The sequence below is a fragment of the Pteropus vampyrus genome, unplaced genomic scaffold (genome assembly GCF_000151845.1).
Source record: "Pteropus vampyrus isolate Shadow unplaced genomic scaffold, Pvam_2.0 Scaffold387, whole genome shotgun sequence".
NCBI classification, from domain to species: Eukaryota; Metazoa; Chordata; class Mammalia; order Chiroptera; family Pteropodidae; genus Pteropus; species Pteropus vampyrus.
This window is the reverse complement of record NW_011889168.1, coordinates 2371630-2386239: the sequence shown is the minus strand read 5'-3', so window position 1 is coordinate 2386239 and position 14610 is coordinate 2371630. Positions and strand designations below refer to the sequence as shown.

General features: G+C 37.5%; 1 long non-coding RNA gene and 1 pseudogene across 13 annotated transcripts in view; one reads left to right on the top strand and one right to left on the bottom strand.

Moving 5' to 3' along the window:
- LOC105305443 overlaps positions 1 to 14610 on the top strand; it is a 183879-nt gene that overhangs the window by 110293 nt on the left and 58976 nt on the right. The window lies entirely within an intron of this gene.
- Positions 7088 to 7206, bottom strand: LOC111731591 (annotated as a pseudogene).

Here is a 14610-nt window from a genome sequence, read left to right as displayed (position 1 = left end):
ATAAATTCCTTTAGCTTATTTTTGTGTGGGAAGCTGTTTATCTGTCCTTCAACTCTAAATGATAGCTTTGCTTCATAAAGCCTTTCTACTGTCAGCTGTACCTGGTGTCCTCTAGTCCAGAGATTTGCTGTCCTTCTAATTTACTACAATAGATCAAAATTCAGTCTTGTGCTAGGATGATGTAGAATCTATCTCTTGGTTGTTTGGAGTGAAGGAGACACTATGGGACCTAACTTTTTGCACAGATTTTCAATGAAACCTCCTATTCTTCAGCCTTACCTTAACTCATTTCCGTAGCTGTCACCAAGCCCCAAGCTCTTAGGAAATTCTGAGGTGCAAAAAGGGTTGTTTCTTGGCTTTTACATTGCTTAGTTAGAACTCAGCTAAGCTGAGCCTCTTAAGACAGTTACCATTTATCCATCTGTTTTTCAGATTTCATAATTTTATTGCTGTTGTCGTCTCTCTTTTCTCTTTGTTCTTGTGACTTTATGTCAGATGTAATATATTTGTTCAGTTGGTCATTACTATCCAGAACAGTGCCCTCATTTTAATGTAAATTTATTATAATATTGTGCTTTTACAACACATTTATTACCTCCTATTACTCCCACCTTCCCCCCCAATTTAGCCATATGAGTGACAGTTGCAGATTTCTGCGCTCACACATGTATGAAGAGACCATATGTTTGTGAGTATGCATGCACAGGTACACATACACACACACACACACACACACACACACACACTATATGTCTGTGTGTGCGTTTGTGTATGTGTACCTGTGCATGCATACTCACAAGGGAAGAACATAGACTCATCTTGGAAGCAAGGTGGCCAAGCAGAAAAAGGACAGGTTCAGTGAATCTTGTGAAGCTACCCTACCAGCCTCTGCCCAGTATCCCTTGGAAGCTGAAGGTGACTGTCCATCCAAAGTTGAGGTTTCTGTGTTTTGTTTTTTATCTGAGAAACTAATCTTTAAAGTACACTACAATAGTGTTGAATAATTTGCACAAATATATGTCCTTAAAAGGAAATATTTAGAGATATTCTAGAACATTAAAGGTAAGCTTGAGGCTAGATGGGCAAGTGATTCTTGAGCTAAACTCAGCATTAGCAAGACCCCATACACATTTAAAGGGAAAAACAAAGTGAGTGCGCAGGTGTCCCTGGACATTCTCTGCATTCCTCTTCCCAGTGTCTTTGAAAACTTGTTTCCCTGTAGTCTTCCTATAAGCTTCAATAGATTATCCCTTTTGCTGGAGTGGCTCTGTCCTTTTGTTTGGTCAAAAGATCATCCAGCATGAAAATTTTTATTACATTTATCACGGCAAAATTGGTTAATAAAATTATATAGATTTCAAGTGTACAGTTCTATAACAGATCATCTGTATATTGCATTGTGTGTTTACCACTCAAAGTCAAATCTTCCATCATCATATATTTGATCTCTTTTACCCTCTTAATCATCTCCCTATCCTCTTTCCTCTATGGTAACCATCATACTGTTGTCTGTGTCTATGAGTTTTTGTTTGTCTTGTTCGTTTGTTTCTCTCAGTTTTATATCCCACATACAAATGAAATCATATGGTTCTTGAGTTTTTCCATCTGACATGCTTCGCTTAGCATGATATTCTCAAGATCTATCCATGTTATCGCAAGTGGCAGGATTTCATCTTTTCTTATGGCTGAGTAGCATTGCATTGTATATATGTACCACATCTTATTCAATCACCTATCGAAGGACACTTCGGTTGTTTCTATGTCTTGCCCACCATGAATAATGCTGCAATAAACATAGGGGTACATATTTTTATGAAAAAATGTTTTCAAATTTTTCAGGTAGATACTCAGAAGAGGGATTGCTGGGTCATATGGCAATTCTATTCTTAATTTTTTGTGGAACTTCAATACTGTTTTTCATAGTGGCTGTACCAATTTATATTCCCACCAGCAGTGTGTGAGAGTTACTTCTTCCCCACAACCTCTCCAATACTTGTTATTACTCGTCCTGCTGATAATAGCCATTCTAACAGGAGTGAGATGGTATCTCATTGTGGTTTTGATTTGTATTTCCCTAACAGCTAGCAATATTGGGCATATTTTCATTTGTTTGTTGGCCATTTGTATGTCTTCTTGGGAGAAGTGTCTGTTCAGGTCCTCTGCCCACTTTTAATTGGATTGTTTTTTTGTTTTGTTTTTGTTTTTGTTATTGAGTTGTATGAGTTCTTTGTATATTTTGGATAGTAGCCCCTTATCAAAGGTTTTGTTTGCAAATATCTTCTCTCATTCAGTTGGTTGTCTCTTTGTTTTGTAGATGGCTTCTTTTGCTGTGCACAAGCTTTTTAGTTAGATATAGTCCCATTCATTTATTTTTGCCTTTACTTCACTCACTTTTGAGGTCAAATTCATAAAACTCTAAGACCAAGGTCCATAAATTTAGTCCCTATGTTTTCTTCTATGTATTTTATTGTTTTAGGTATTATATTTAGGTCTTTCATCCATTTTGAGTTTATTTTGGTGTATGGGAACAATTAGCAGTCTAGTTTCATTCTTTTGCATATGGCTTTCCAATTTTCCCAGCACCATTTATTGAAGAGGCTTTCTTTTCTCAATTGTATGTTTTTGGCTCCTGGTTGAAAATTATTTGCCTATACACATGGAGTTTATTTCTGAGTTCCTGATTCTGTTCCATTGGCCTGTTTGTCTGTTTTTCTACCAGTAACATACCGTTTGGATGATTGTCACTTTGTAGTATAATTTGAGATCAGGGAGTATGATACTCCAGCTTTATTCTTTTTTACTCAATAAGCTTTGGCTTTTTGATGTCTTTTGTGTTTCCATACAAATCTGATTAATTTTTCTTCTATTTCTTTAGAAAATGCCATTGGGATTTAGATGGGGATTGCATTAAATCTGTATATTGCTTTAGGTAATATAGTCATTTTAACTACATTGATTCTTTCAATCCATGAACACGAAATAGCTTTCCATTTCTTTGTGTCTTTTTCATTTTCTTTCAGTAATGTCTTGTAGTTTTCAGTGTATAGGTCCTTCACATCCTTCTCAAGTTTTTTTCTAAGACAATTTTCTGTCTCCTCCCTGCCCCCGCGGTTTTATTGAAATATAATAGACAATTAGTTACTCGTATTTACATTGTACAATTCAATGAGTTTCTTTTTCTATTATAGTTGGCATACAATAATATATTAGTTTCAATTGTACAGCATACTGATTTGGGATCTATATAACTCACAAGTGATCATGCCACTAAATCTAGTGCCCCTCTTCCCCCTTCCATTTTTATTACAACATTGTTGATTATTTTCCTTATGCTACACTTTATATTTCCATGTCTATTTTGTAACTGTCTATTTGTACTTCTTAATCCCTTTGCCCTTTTTTACCATCACCCAACTCCTCTCCCATCCAGTAGCCCTCAAAATAGTCTCTATCTATGAGTTGATTTCCATTTTTGTTGTTATTGTTTATTTGTTTATTAATTCTAATAGATTTCTGGTGGTGTCTTTAGGGTTTTCTATATAAACTATCATGTTGTCTGCAAAAAGTGACAATTTTACTTCTTCATTCCCAATTTGGATGTCTTTAATTTTTTTCTCTTGCTCGAGGGCTCTGTCTAAGACTTTCAGTACTGTGTTTAATATTAGGGGTGAGAGTGGACAACCTTATCTTGTTCCTCATTTCAGAGGAAAAGCTTTCAGTTTTCACTATGAAGTATGATTAGCTGAGGGTTTTTCATATATGGCCTTAATTATGTTGAGGCACATTTAGATGCATACGAAGTGTTCTCTGCAAACAAACTTTCCTTCTATATCCATTTCACTGCATGCTTTAATCATAAATAGCTGTTGAAAAAATTCTAAACAAAATATTAGCTAATAGAACACGACAGTACATTAAAAAGATAATCCATCACAATTAAGTGGGGTTCATTCCAGGGGTATAAGGATTATTTAACATATGCAAATTGATCAATATGATATACCACACTAACAAAATAAAAGATAAAATTAATATGATTATATCAATAGATGCAGAAAAGTCATTTGACAGGAAGAAACATCACTTATGATTTAAATGCTCAGCATTAAATTTTAAAACAGTTTCCCAAATGTTTGACTTTAATATTGATGGAATATAGCAATAATTGATGTCTCAATGAGTCTTGTTATAGAAGCCATTTATGACTCTTGCCACTAATATTATTTTTGACATTATACCTTTTTAGTTCTAAGCAATTACTGACCCATGTAAGTGATATAGAAACTTGTAATTTGAAAGGATTTGTTTTCTCACTTTGCATATGGTCTTTCTCTCAGTGCTATGTTGTATTTTTTTGTAATGGAGTACTGTAGGACTCTGTTTAGTATGGATCAATTTAGTTATAGAAGCTTCAAAGGGTGTTATCACGTGCTCAAGACTTTCATACAGTCTTATGGTGAGTGCTACAAGGACCATGGTGTTTGGTGTAAGTCTATTTGCAGAGAACACTTTGTTAGCATCTAAATGGCAAATATAAGTGAATTAAAAAAGACTGATAATTGGAAACAGAATAAGAGTGTGTCACCAAGGTATAAACAGCTAAATAATTCATTTCCATTAAAAAATAATGTAATATAATATGTGACCAAAAGGAATAAGCTGAACATTTTTCATTTAAAAAAATTACCACTCTAAACTGCTGTTTAAACAAAGAATTCTTTTGTTACAGAGATGACAAACTCAGAAATTTTTACTCCAACAGAGCTTGGTGAGCCATAGCTACTATGAAAGCAGCCACCAAAGAGGATTTTGGCCATAAGTCAAGAAGACTGAGGTCACATGCCCCAAATTTTATTCCTTGCCTTGAAATTTCCTTTACCAAGTTTAAGTGTTCTGCATGTTTAGCCTTAGAGTCAAAGTCAAATAATCCTCAGTGTTATGAGTTTTTGAGGTATTTAGTCCTTTCGTTAAATTCGATTTTTCTCATTTGAACTAAGCTCAGATGGAAGGAGTTTGGTCTAAATCAGCTCTCATATTACAGAGTTAGCAAAGTTCATTCCCATTTTGTTCTTTCCTACGGCATAGCTGTTATTAAGTTAATATAATTCTTTCTTTAGCAACTAGTATTATATGTTTTAGGACTCTGATTAGAAATGTAAAAAAGTACCCTCAAATCTGTGTTTTTCAGACTTTTTAAAGAGCATATAGTCTTAAATTTCAAGAAAGCGTTTTGGAAAAAGTACACAAACTACATTTTCTGCTGCTTTTCAGTGTTAAGAGGATTTTTTCATTTATACCTTTTGTATGTTATATGTCTTACATGGATTCTAGTCAAAACTACCATTTGGGTTTATATTTGATCACTTGTGGAAATGTCTTTCTCTCCTTTTTTAATGACTGAATCTACACACAGTCCATGGTTCATCAGTATTTACACTTAAATTAATTCCAAGATTAAACATAGAAGTGAATAAAAATTTAACCTATAACATATATATGTTGATAGTATGCATTTTCAAATTTGTACATCACATTAAAAAAACATTTGAATAAAAGTGCAAATATGGAGTGTTTTTAATCCAAATTTTGATTTCTTTCTGGAAGATTTACAGTAAAAAAATCCTTCTACAGGAGTTGAGCAATCAACTTGCCCTCTGCGTTTAAAGTCTTTGGGCTCCTTTCAATATTGTAAAGACTCAGTTTTGTTGACTTCTCTGTTTATTTTAAGTTCCTGTGTTCCAAACAACCTTAAAGCTGGGAAGAAACTAAAAAATTGGTAAATTAACTCTAGAGCATATTACATAAATTCCTTTTTTAAAAAATTACCTTTCAAATACCTTGGATTCAGGGATGCCAGAAATTCACAGATAGAGATAATCACCCTCATTTTACAGATGAGAGTACTGAGACCCAGCTAGTAAGCCAAGATATGTATCTGCTTTTGGCAAAATAACTTTAAAGAATAGTAATCATTAGCATGAATGTATCAAACTGATATGGCTATAAATCTCTAATTTTGAATATTTTGTTATCACATAATAAATATGAAGAAAATAAATATATATTTGTACATAAATTATATGTATTTTATATAAATATTATGTATAAACGTATCAGAAGAGGCTAATTTGGACTCTGAACATTCCTAGTCTACATTCTTAAGAATAACACCAAAAATAGATATGAGGCTTGAACACTACGCAAATTTTGTAAGAACTAGCTTTGAGAATTTGATTCTGCAGACATTTATTGATGTATGTCATGTGCAAGGCACTGTGCCAGATGCTAAAGAGGTATTGAATTTCCTTTAACAATTCTCAAATCTCAGTAACTAAACACTTAAGTCATAGGCCAATATATTCAACAAGTGTAGGCAAGATGGTAAGGTAACCCAAGCTTTATCCAGTCTGGCTCCATGTGACAGACTGGCTAGATTCTCACCAAACCCAGCCTGTGTTGGAGATGGCACAGTAAATTAGGGTAAGTTACGTACAGTGGTATGCTGGACTTAGTTTATATAGGCTCACAAGAGTCAATGGTTAACATCTCTTCTCGACTTTATGTTGAGTGACATCACTTTGGTAGCTTGAAATTGGCCATGATGAGAGTATTTATACAATGGAAATCAGCAAACTCTACAAATAAGGACTTTTAGTTTTGTTTCATTTTGTTGCTAAATATTGGCCACTCCATATTTGCCATTTCATACAACTGGGTATCCAATTGCTCGACATTCACCAGCACATAACTAGTTGTATGAATTGCTGTTACAAACAAGCCTAGTATCTCCATGACTTGATGCAATACATTTTTATTTCTTGCTCACATCACCGTGTAATACCAGCTGATGGGAGACTTCCACTCCAGGCAATAACCCAGGGATCTAACTCCTTCCATTGTGTTGCTCCACTATCTTCACATGGCTTTATTGTTATCCAGGGACATCCGTTTACAGACGAGGTGGATGGAGAGAACACAAAGAAGTCTCACCACCTCTTTATTTTTAGGTGCGGCAACCCTTGGTTGACCTCACAGATTGCAAGGACCTTGTCAGCTTATAATCCCTTGTTTTCTTTTAATTTTGTTATGCCTACAACACCTGGTCTTCCTAGGTGGTCTCCCATCCAAGTACTAACCATGCCCGACCCTGCTTAGCTTCCGAGATCAGATAGGATTGGGCTTGTTCAGGGTAGCATGGCCGTAGACTCACCACCTCTTAATGCCTCAACCCAAAAGTGACATTTCACCTCCGTACACTTTCAGTAATGAGAACTAATCACAAGGTCCCACCTAGATGCAAGAGAGACAGTAAATTCTCGACAGTGGAGAGTAGCAGAGGAAGTGACACCTTAAAACAATTGAAGGGATGAGCAAACAGTTTTTTTTCTGGATTCAGAAAAACCTAGATTTAGAAAGTACTCATTATGTTGAACAAACTCCACTTATGCGGTGTAAATATGACCATTTTATTGACCAGAACAAGTCACAAGATCAACCCATATTTGAGAAGAGGGGGAAGAAATGTCACTTCTTTGAGGTATTTGTTGATAGGAATGTCATTATTTCTCTTTTCTCTTGCTGCTTTTAAGATTCTTTGTCTTTAAGCTTTGGCATTTTAATTATAATGGTGTCTTGGTGTGGGCCTCTTTGTATGCATCTTTTTTGGGACTCTCTGAGCTTCCTGGGGTTGTATGACTATGTCCTTCCTTATGTTAGGGAAGTTTCCCATCATTATTTCTTCAAACAGATTTCTTCAATCCCTTGCACTCTGTTTTTTCCTTCTGGTAACCCTATGATGAGAATTACTGGTCCGCTTGATGTTATCCTAGAAGTCCCTTAAACTATCCTCATTTTTTAAGATTTTTTTCTTGTTATTATTCTGATTGGGTATTTTCTGCTGCCTTATCTTCCAAATCACTGATTCAAACTCTGCTCCATCTAATCTACTGTTGATTCCTCCTGAGGTATTATTCATTTCAGTTGTTGTATTCTTTATTTCTGACTGGATCTTTTTTATGTTTTCTATTTCCACTTTTATGTTTTCCATGTTTTTGCTTGCTCAGTCTGCCCTTTAAATGTGCTGACCTTGAATGAAGGCCTGGTTGATTCTCCAGCTTAGTCCGAAGCTGTCCACTGGGTGTTCTGACCCCGGTCTTCTTGGGAGGGGCCATGCTGCAGACCAAGCCCGACAGCAGCCTGGGCCCTGCCCAAGGCAATCTGGCATGAGCCACCATGCAATCCACAGATAGCTGCCACTTGTGCTTGGCTTGGTGGTGCTACAAGAGGCCAAGCTATGAACTAAGGCTGGCTGCTACTAGTGCTGTCCTTGGGGCTGCTCAGCAAGAGGTACAGGGCATGCTGAGGCCAGGTGCTGCTTGTTTGGGATTTGTGAACCTTTGAGAGATTTTAGGAAAGCACCATGAGCTTAGATCGGTTTTTTGTATGGAAAAGCCACTGGAAGTTCCTTGGATTGGCCCACATGTTGGATTGGGCAGGGTCTTATGGAATCACCAGGGTGGGGTGACCAATGTTAGCCAGATTGATGGAGACTCAGATATACTGGCTGCCTACATCTGTATGGTAGCAGGGTACAGGCTAAACAAAAGAACAGTGGCCTCTGCCAGCACTTTTGTCTGGGATTAAGCTGCCCCGCCAGCCCTTGCCCTGAAACCAGACAATTCAGGTCCTCCTTGTATGTCTCTGGCACCTCCCAAGTGGCTTCCCCAGTGCTGGAGCTTAGAGTGAGCAATTCCATCAGTGAGTAAGTCTGTGTACAGGACCCTTAAAAGAAATGTCTGCAACTCCAACTGCCCTCTGTCTCACTCAGCCACAATCTTGGCTGGTTTTCACAGCCAGAAGTAGTGGGGACTTTTCTTCCCTGCACTGGAATCTTGAGCTTCGAAGCCCGGTGTGGGGCTGAGATCCTTCTATCCCCTGGGGAGATCTCTGCAGCTGAGCTATCCTTCCTGATTCTCAACCGCCACATGGGGTGTGGGACCAGCCCGTTTTGTGTCTCCACATTTCCTACCAGTCTCGAGGTGCCCTCTTCTGTGTGTCTCCAGTAGTAAGACTTCTGTTCAGCTAGACTTCAGGTAATTTTCAACTATGGTATTCTGTAGTTGAGTTGTAATTTTTATGTAGTTTTGAGGAGGCAAGTACAGCAGTTTCCTACTCCATCATCTTGAATACAAACCCTAATTTCCCACCTTCTTAAATACAAATGCATGGAGCTGTTAAGAAAATTAATATCCATTATAACTGCTTGAAGCAAAATGGGTGAATTGAATGATTAGAAGTGAATGAATAAGGAGAATGATTTCTGATTTCTTTTTCTCTTTTCTCCATTTTCTTACTGTACTTTTTCTGCAATGTCTGCCTCCTCTTCTAAATTTAAACTTTACCACTCAACCCATCCATCGACCCACTAATCCATTTATCAAAAGCTACAGAGTGCCAGGGATAAAATGAATTATAAGTTAAAATACCTCCTAAAAAGTGCTCACATATAGTGGGTAAGAGTTCTATTGCCATAGAGGTCTGAATAAAATACTAAGGCAATGTGGAGGGTAGAGTCATTACCCTGGGGTGGGGCAAGGGGACAGATCATGGGAGGCCTCTCCTGGGAAGCTACATTTTACATGGGTATTGAAAAATGAGCTGCATTTGGCTTGGCAGAGGTGGGAGGGAGGAAGCATTTGAGAGAGAGGGAATGAGCTAACCCAAAGTGAGTGTGTAAAAAAGTCAGTCCTATTTCTAGAGTGGTGAAAAACTGACCATGGCTGGAATCAAAGGGAATGGGGGTGTGTGACTTAGCAGGAAATTAGGCTGCAGAGGTGGTTGAGGCCAAGCTAAGAACTGTGAGTGCCAGGCCAAGGAGTCTAGATTTTAATCTTCCAACAGCCTCAGTTTCAGAGTAGGGAAGTGACATGTTCAGATGTGGGTCTCAGCCTCTCTAGGAGAGGAAGGTAGCAAATGGTCTTTGCAGGAGGCTGCTGAAGCCACCCAAGAAAAGGAAGACAGGGAGGATGTGAACTAACCCAAGAGATGTTTCTGCAGGAGAATCTGCAGTATCCAGACCAAGTGCACACTAAGAGTGAATGAGAAGACTTGAGGATAATGCCTCTAGGTTTTCCAATCTGAAAGACTTGACAGATTGTGCCATTAACTAAGATGGAGATAGAAGGCAAAATAGGTTTGAATTATCTTTTAGTCCTACTGGGTTTGAGATTTTCATGAACCATTCATGTGGAGAGTTATAGCAACTAACTGGACCTCAAGAGAGAGGTTTGAGAGTCATTGGTGTAATATACTTTAAATGATCAAAATTGGTTTGATCATAGTTCATAAAATGAGAAGAAAATAATACTGCATTTTTGTTATCTGAAAAACTTTAATGAAGAATTTTGTATTTCAAATATTTATCAAAGATATTCACGCAGGCCAGTTTTTAAGTATCTCAGTGCAAGAGATAAAATTCTACTATAACATTCTTTCAATGAGCAAAGGCATTATCATCATCTTTCATGAAGTTTAGAATTTAATGTGGCATAATAATGTGCATCAGTGAAAGTGAAAATATCAGACATGAGGCATATATCATCATAGAATTTCTAAGCAGTGACCACAGGAGCAAAAAAGTAAGAAGGGTGGCTACAGAAAATTCTCAGGAGTCAAAGCTGAGCCTTTTTTCTAAGAGTTGCTATTTTAAAGTCAGCTCTGATTTAAATATTCCTGGTACTGAATAAACAGGGGAACTTGGGTAAGCCTGAGTCAGCCTCACACCCTCAATTGACTTCATCAACTAAGACACATTCTAACTTGGCCATTTTATGAGCCAGTGAAAGTGAGATCTATTTGAGTAAGAAATGATTTGGTTTGACCTTCAAACAGTGGAAAAGAAAACACTTGCCACTTCAGGAGGACTTCCTCAGAGGAAGCTCTGCCTCAGACAGCAGAAACTGACTGGCACTTCTCAAGCTCCCAAAATGTCAGAAACATTGGCTACAACATTTGTATTCATGAGGACTACACATTTGAGCATTGTTGGTGGACAATTCTGTTAGTGCCAGCTAGCTTGAAGCTCTTAGTAAGTTTTTCCCTTCTTTAACTCTCATGGTCCAAGGTGAGCAGTCAGTGTCATATATTGTGAGGAGGCTCCTGGAAACTCCCTTCTTCAAGGCTACAAGATGTGGGAAGAAAGAATGAGAAACCCAGGTTTCCTGAATCTTAATCCAATCTTATTCCTCTATTTCAGAGTCAGATATCTTATGGCATGATCGATCACTCAGTTTTCAGGCTGAGACAAGATTTGGTGGTTTTTGTGTCTTTCAGGGAAGAAGACATCAAGAAACGTTTTGCTCTAGTGCCAGCTAGTATGAATGATTCTTAAATATATCATAGATTAAAAAATGGCCAGAATTTGCAATCACACACTTTAAAAGTTTTCTTCTTCATATTAGTGGAAGTTATGTCAGCAGAAATAAAGCACACGATAGTAAACTCTCTTCAGGAACCTTTAGACTGGCAAACACAATCCTGAGAGGAGATAGTGTTGTAACCCATTTCAGAATAATTGGAAGGTACTTGATAAGGTAAAAGTTAATCTTTAAAGAATTTAGAAATTCTTGATAAGTGAAGCCTGCCTTGGAATCCAAGGTTTTCTTGCTTCTGGGAAAAGAGTGCTTAAAAATGATGGTGGACAGGCAGCTGTAGCCCACATCTATACATGTTCAGTGCAAGTCTTTCACAATTAACTCTTTGAATGAAATGCACAGAATGCTCAATGGAGTAAAAGCTTTGAGTCATTTGTATCCAAAATAAACTCTGAGTAACAACAAGACACCTTAAGGATGTGATGCAAAAGGTTAGGGGCAAAGAGTTCACATTCAAAAGACCACCACCCTTGTCCCGAACTGCTACTGATCTCTGAACCACCAGTTACTCCTCACCCTCCCTCCTTTTGGATTTTATGGAAGAAAAATAGGCACTACCACCAGGATGTGAATTAATTAACTGAACTAGTTCCTTAGTTAATATCTGGGCTATTGGTTGGGAAATGAGAGGGTAAGGAACCCCAAATAAAACTGTCTCCTCTACAGTTTTGCTTACTTATATAGCTATCTTTGGGGACCTCTGATGAGACATTACCCTAGAAGTGTGAATATCTTATAATACACTACTTTTGTAGCCATTTTATTAAAAAATGCCAGGTTTTTTTTTTTTTTGCTAAGCATTTGATGAACAGTATTCTTACAAAAGATCCTGAGAAGTGAATAGTATACTTATTTTACAGATAAGAAAACTAAGAGTCTCTGAGGTTAAGCAACTTAACAAAGGTCACTGAGACTCAAACCTAGGTCTGTGTAACTCTACTGACCTATTCTACCTAGACTTTTGTTACGTCTTTAACCAGTCATAGTGATGTTTTTCTCCAAACTTAAGGATAAAGGCTTAAGGCTCCTCTTAATGCTCCTCCTCAAATAACTTTTACATGGTGTTCCACTGATGTTTATGGGTTCACACTCATCTATTTTCACTGTTTAATTCAGTCTCCCTTGGGGCCAACTTTTGGCCCCATTCACCTGGACATACCTTTTGCTCTAGCCAAACAAACAGTGAGTAGAAGTTGCTTAATGGTGTCTATCTTCCGCTAATATTGGCACAGGCAGAAGTTGACGAAATTGTTTTGAGGGCTGTGTCAGGCATGAGATGTGCGATGTAGCTTGATGTCTGTGTGTATGACCCCTGAAGGCAAAAGGCCATTCTCTCCATTTCTCCATAGAATTAATAGGGCTTCAACCCAGGAGTCAGAAGGAACCATGACACCATCATAACTTCCACTATAGCAGCTTCAGGCACACCAAAGATAAATACCCGGGCAAATACAATCATACTCATAGAGGAGGTGGTGGCTCTGCTGAATGGGCATGACTGAGGTGCTTCCCTTTTCAAAATATTGGATAAAGATCAGAATGGAAGAATAAGAGAGAATAGTGCATATCACATATAAAAAACCCCTTAAGGTCCTAGAAGTAATTGAAATGACTTGGGAGAGGGAGAGTTCTGGGGCTGAGGCCCAACATTATCCAAAATTATCAAAGAAATATTAGATATTCTCATTCTGTGACCTCACCCTCATCTGTACAAACAAGTTGGTAAGGTTTGGACAAGACTGAGTTATAGTTTATTCATTTGGGTAACATGTATCAAGTACCTAATATGTGCTAGACACTGTGCAAAGCTCTGAAGATTCAAAGGCAAAAGACTCAGTCCCACCCATCTGAGGACTTACATCATGATAGCAAGTCTACTTCTTATCACCACAGAAGGTTCTATACTGGATATCTCTTAGACTTTTGTCCCAGGATTGCTACCAATGGCCACACAGATTGCATTCTAAACAGAGAATATGATGTGAATGACAACCACTTGAATTGTGCATTGCACAACTTCACATGGTGGCCTTATTTGTCCTTATATACTTCACCTAAAATGCCTTCCCCTGTAACTCTGTCTTCTAACTCCTTCCATATGCATCTTTGCTTTAAACCTCTCTCCATTCTTGCATCCTCTCCTAACCACAAAAACCAAGGTGTTCCTCTTACCTCACACCTACTTTGGCATATTCAGTCTGTAATGGCAACTTGAAAATTAAACAGGGCCTGTGTGGGTCCTTTCTTATTCAATGTTTTCTTTTACTATTATTTTATCCCTGTGTTATTATTTAGCTTTTGGCCAGCCTGAATCTTATCTCCTTGTATGGTTTTCATCTGTAAGGATAGGAACTGTGTCCTATTGATCTTTGTGTCTCCCTACAGGGCTTGAACATAATTGAAATTTAATAGGATGAAAGAAGAAAGTGATTTTTAAAATAAGAGACCTTTTAAAGAGTGAAAGATGCCAATTGAAATGGAGTGTCTGTGACAAGAATCTTCAGTCAATACATTTTTCAAATTCTTTCAGTTGTTGATTCTCAAATATTTATGCTAATGGCAACCAGAAAAAGCACAGATGTTGGAAGTGTACCAAACCAAAGACTAATTCTAGCCAACTAATTCTTTTCACCAAACTTTCTGCAAGAGCATCTAAGAAGAGGCTCAGGCACCATTGATCCCTTGCAACTCTCCCCTAAGGAAGTCAAGCTTGTTCTTTCTAGGTTCAAACCATTCGTAGGAGTTCCAAATCATGGTGATCTGAGGGTACAGGTGGAAGGGAGGAAGATAGGGAATGAAAGGGAAAACAAAGGATCTGAAAATTAAAGAAAATATATAGTTAATTATTGATATAGAACTTGCATTTAAAACCTTAGAAGAATTACGTTGAGGTCATTTCCAATTAATTACTTACGTAATTCTATTCTTATAAGGAAAATAAAAGAAGAAAGGAAGGAAGGAAGGAAGGAAGGAAGGAAGGAAGGAAGGAAGGAAGGAAGGAAGGAAGGAAGGAAGGAAGAAAAAGAATAAGAGAAAGAAAGACAAGAAAGAAAAAGGGAAAAAAGAAAAAGGAATAAGTAAGGAATGAGAAGAAGAGAGAGAGCAAGAGAGCAAGCAAAAACAGAAGGGGCAAGGGAAAATATCTGAACACACCATTGTTTGCCTTTTTGGTGTTGAA